Source organism: Galeopterus variegatus, unplaced genomic scaffold, assembly GCF_000696425.1.
Source record: "Galeopterus variegatus unplaced genomic scaffold, G_variegatus-3.0.2 Scaffold11198, whole genome shotgun sequence".
NCBI classification, from domain to species: domain Eukaryota; kingdom Metazoa; phylum Chordata; class Mammalia; order Dermoptera; family Cynocephalidae; genus Galeopterus; species Galeopterus variegatus.
In genome coordinates, this window is record NW_007737309.1 from 27,578 (window position 1) to 33,304 (window position 5,727).

Consider the following 5,727-nt stretch of genomic DNA (forward strand, 5'->3'; position numbering starts at 1 on the left):
TGCTGCACTCCCTCCCCACATACTCCACATTCTAGTCAATCTGCTCCCCAAATTAATTCCTTAAGAACAAGGGATGAGATCAGCCTATGTCCCTAGAACCTAACCCAGTGTTGAGCATGAAGAAACTGCTCAAAAACATTGGTTGAATAAGTGAGAGAAAATCCAGCCAGAGAAGCCTTCCAGTGACAGGATAACAATATTGTGCTGGAGAAACACCCCTGCTCCTACTTCTAAGCCTATGGCTCGGGGATGAAACCTGTGACCAAGCCCAAGCCTAGTAACATGCAACACCCCAACCACAGGAAGAGACCCAGGACCCAATCAATGCTAATGAGCCAGAGCGAGTCATTCCAGCAATGCCAGGATCCAGGCTCTGGCTTTCTGGCTGGATTTAAAGCCCAGACTGTGTAAGGTCTGGACCCCTTCCAACCATCCTACAATGAGACAGGGCCTAAAAATGATGCCAACTCCAAGAAAGCAAACCAAGAAGAATAGACAGAAAAATCAGGTCCTGCCAACGATGCTTGAGCCCTGGATCAAGCCATACCTGTAATGTGTTCTCTTGGACTGAGGAGTTATTAGAGCCAAAATAACATCCTTTTTTGCTAAAATAGTTTGAGTTTTGGAGTTCCTGACAATTTCAACAGAATTGAGTCCTAATTAAAATAAGTATCTCTTGAAAATGTATCACAAAGATTAAATGAGGTACCCCATGTAAAGCAGGGGCACATAGTATATACTTAATAAATGGCTAATAGATCTGCAACATAACCAGCACTACTTTAGACAATCCCAAAGGCGCCACCCCCCACCCCCCCCTTCACTTTACCAGAAGCCTCCTGACTTAAACAGAAACCCCTTTTGCTTCCACAAAGACACGGTTCTCCACCCCGATCCACATTAGCATAGAAACCCTATCAGCCAGCCCTTGGCTCACTCTATAAGCTCTACCACCCCCACACCTGGTGCTGTCCCCCATTTTCAGGGCAGCCCCGAAACTTTGAGCACAGCCGGGCAGATTCTTTTCCTTTAATAAAGCTTGAACAGTACCCAGCATCTCGGCTCACTTTCTTTCAATGGCAGCTGCTAACATTAACTGTAGTGATTGTTTATTGTTGTGGTGGAAAGTTCCTGTCTTCTTCCAGGAACCACTTTTAACTCAGGTGCTCTGCCTTGTTATTCTCCAATGACACTCTCTAGAATAGGAATGTCTACCATCACTTCCAAACCCATACCCTGACAGACATCACTAATTAACCACAGTGTTATTTCCTGCTGAGCCTGGACCCAGCCTTGGATTCCTACTCAACCCAGCTTTCCAGGCAGGCATTACCAATCAATCAGAGATGACATGCAAAATGAAACCAATTTGTCTGGCTCCAGCATAACAGTTGGCAAAGTTGTTCTATAAAGAACTAGGTAGTAAGTATTATAGGCATGGTCTCTATCACATACTCTTCTTTGTGTTTGTTTTGCTTTGTTTACAACCCTTTAAAAATGTAAAAAGCATTCTTTGCTCTCTCAGCGGTACAAAAACCCCTGCTCTAGAGCCTTGAAGCCAGACTCTGGGGCTTCTTCAGGGAACCGGGCACCATCTCACCTTCTTCTACAAGGTTCCTGGGAGCCCAGGGGTGGAATGCTTGGAAATGCTGCCTGAGTCAGAAAAGCACCCACAGAACACATCGAATTGCATGAAAAGTAACAGAGGAGCTTTGATGACAGATTTCCTATTCTCCTTATGCCAGTCCCAGGCAAGCTGAAATCCACACTCTGAGAAAAACTACAATCCAAGGAAGAGCTGCAAAGCCCGTGAGTGTTATGACCTTCACCTCTGCCCCTAGAACCAAATTCATTGCACAATCCCTTCAAAGAGCTGGACCCCCCTTGCCCAGAGCCAAGTCAGAGATGCCTGACCTTCGTATTTGGGAATTAGGGAAAGTGAAGTGTTCAAATCATTACATTTCTCCATTATTAGTCTGCGCCTCACAACTACAAGGACACCTCTGAAATAGTTCCAAGATAGCATGCCACATTTCTTTGGACCAACCCTTGATTCCTTAGTATTTCCCAAAGTTTTTTAGTTTTTTTTTTGTTTTTTTTTTTGTTTTTTTGTCTTTTTCCGTGTCCGGCAACGGATCGCAACCCTCAGTGTCGCCCCCATACCGGACCTGGACCGGCAACGGGACCGCAGCCCCCGGTGCTGCTCCCGCGCCTCGCTCAGCCAGTGAGCGGGAACCGGTCTTAGTTTTGTTTTTTTAACTGTAGAGTATTACGTGTAAGATTAGTTTAGTCCTCCTCCCTTTCCATTACTCTCTGTGTTAGATTCTGGCTTTAGTGAAAAGGACTGGATTTTGCTTGACTGATGTTTATTTATTCATTCAACAGACATTTACCTACAATGAGAATCCATCTCTCAAGGCACTTGCAGGTAGGAAGACTGACGCATAGGTGATGATGCAGAGTGATGAGAGGGATACGAGCAGGGTAATATGGCAACATGAAGCAGGAGCAACTCAATCAGCTGTGGAGGGGAAGTGCCAACGGGTCTGCTGGAAGGCAGTGTCGCTGTTGCTCAGTAGGGAAGAATGTATAGACAAGGAAGGCTGAGATTCAGTGGCTTAAGCAGAGGTGACAAGTAGGGAGGCTTGGGAGATGAGGCTGATGAGGAGATAATCCTGGGATATGAAGGTCTTTGGAGTCCAAACTCTATCCTAAAAGCCACAGAAAACCTCTAAAGGAAATTAAGTTGAATGACTGGCTTAGAATTTTGTTTTCAGACCAAGTATCCACAGTTTGGAGAAAGGACTGGAGCAAGACAGTCCTTATTGGGAGCAACGAGCCCAACTTGCAGGCAACTGGAACAACTGAGGCAAGAAGTGATGAGGATATGAACTAAATCAGTGACAGCAGGAACTGAGAGAAGGGGGCACATGACAACAACAACAAAAATAGTAAGAGCTTACGTTTATGCAGCACTTACTTATAACAAGGCACGATGCTTAATGCTTTCTGTGTATTAACTCACTTAGTCTTCACAACAACCTTGAGATAGCTTTAGCACCTATTACTGAAACAGAGTAAGGCTAGGCCTGTGAACCAAACTGACTCCATTTTCCCTGCAGAGGACACTTTGTTACTTTTACACTCCTCAGTCATGAGACCCCCAGGGCAAATGATTACCTCATGGGCTGCCCTAACAAAATAGACTGAGATAAGGGAGGAAACAGATATTTACTGAGTTGCAAAACCCCTCCCCAAGGCTTGTTTTACCACAATAATAAAAGTTACAGACTAACCTTAAGACCCCTTTAGGAATTCCCACCTGTGCACAAAGCATCAAGGTGACTGCTACAATGACCCTCCTGAGGTGACAGTGATGAACACTACTGCCACCTTGGACCTACTGAGCATGCGCCCATGACGCAGCCAGGAAGAACAGAACGGACCACCTCCAGTGACGCTGGCCTGCCACCCCTTAACTCCTTTCCCTATAAGACCCTGAACAGCTACCCTCGGGGGGCTAGCTTTACTGTTGCTACCCCCCTCATGCATAAGTCTATCTCCTCTTTTAATAAAGTGTTGCTTGTTTACTGTTGGGTACATTGTTCATTTCTATGACTTTGGAATCCGAGGGCCTAATTTAATCACTGGCAAAAATTGGAAAGCTTTAGACACCAGAGAGGACTCCAGCTGCAAAAGGCAAGTGGCCACTGGGACTATTTTGCTCCCATGTCTCTGCTGCTGGTAGATCTCTCTCCTGGAGTCCCTGGCCTAAATTCTGATATGGCAATGCATTGTTCTCTACCTTTCTCTGATTTTCTGAGCCCTCTTCTGCTGTTTGGTTGGATTGTATCCATTACTATGTAGGTGCACCAGGGAGGGCTCCCAGCTATGCTTTGTTTCTGATTTTCTTAGCCGTCGTCTGTTCTGTATAGGTGCACCCTGGAGGGTTCCTGGCTGTGCTTTGTTTTTCTGATTTAAATCTAGTCAATACTTTTCTTTATGCTGAAAACAGTGGGGAGAACTGCTTTTATCAATTACTGTTAATGGAATAGGTTGGCCCCGCTGATTAGGACGAGGATAAACTGGACCCCACTGCTCCTCTTTTCTCTTTGTTTGTTTACTTGGTTAGACATAAGTTGAGTACCAGTAATCTGAAAAAACCTTCCAATCCTTGCATCAACTTTTGGACTCTGAGGTCATTTGTTTAAGGCAAGAGGGCAAGCCGAGCCTGACCTGTCGATAACATTATCAACCTCATGCAGCAGATCAGCAAACAGAGGAGGTTAAGCAAGGAGCCCAAGATCTAGAGGCTATAAGTGTCTGAGCCAGAATTCAAACCTGCAGTCTGGCTACAGAGCCCACATTCCTAATGTCCACACCGGCCACTCTCCCAGCACAGTTATAGACAGGAGGTCTGCAGGACTGGACCCTGAGTGGTTGAGGCAAGGGAGACTCCTAAGCAATTTTCCAGGGGTCTGGCTTCAGTACCCGAACGTTTGAGTTTCAGTTTCATGAACCTCCTCCTCTGAAGCTCCTCCCCAATTCTGTACTTGGCCCCCACTGTTCCCCCTACCCCATACACCCACACTCCCACCATCATCACACCACCCCCCTCTCCTTTGCAGTCTTTGCATGTGCACAGTGCCTTTGGCCATAAAACACAGGCATCTCCCAGTTGGAATGAAAAACCTCACAAGCACTGCCAATTAAGTCTAAGAAACCCCAACCCCTGACTGTGAACCCTGCTCTTGGTAATTCAGCGGCTTAGGTCTGGTATTTTCAAATCAGTCAGAACTGGGAAAACTTTGAGCAAGCTTATGTGGTTTCCTTCTCAGAGAGCAAGACCTTGGGAGCCCTACTTCTGTGTTTCACACTAGTTGCCCTAAGGAACAGAACACGTACCTTCATTTGGGGCTAGCGTTTAGGGACAGAAGCACACACAGCCGGCCTTGCCTATAGCCTCCGACAGACCCGCAGGAAGAGAGTGACCGTGAGATCTCCCAAGAGCCAAATGGCTTTCTTTTTCCAGGCACGAAAGTTAAAGCAAGCATCTGCAGCGAGAAACTTGTGTATTTCCTGCGGACAGGGAGACCTCCTGCCCCTCCCGGGCTGATACAACCCACTTTGCACATCCTGCTTCTCTGGGAGCTAAAAATAAATCGGTATGCACTGAAAAACACTCAAACACATCTCCCCAGCACACCCTTTCCGAGTCCCGGAGGGCAAGAGAGGCGAATCTTTAGGGTCTTTAGTCCAAAATGCAGACCACTTCCTCGTCCGGGCTGAACCAGCGCCTTTCGGCCGCTCCCAGAGCCCCCTTCCCAGACGCCCACCGCTCACACCGGCCTCCCGCGGCCTCGCAGGACCGACTCCGCAGGCCCGCGATCCAGTGGGTCCCCTAGACCCCAACCCCCAATCCCCGGAGGGATGCGCCACATGTCCCCGGGCCACCAGGCTCACGAACGCCCCCTTCCGACCGAGCGCGCTCCCATGCTGCCTGCCCCGCGCGTCTCTGCGGGTCCCTCGGCAAAGTTGCTCTCTTTTCTGCCGCCTGTCCTCAAGGTCTTTGATTTTGTTTTGTTTTCTCTCAGGGGCACCGGGGGAAGGACAGGGGAATTGACGGAGTGAATGGCACCCCGGAGGGGCTGCGGACACCAGGTTCCTAGGACGGCGCGCTCCCCGCGCCTACCCCTGCGCCCGCCGCGCCCGGAGCGCATCGGCGCC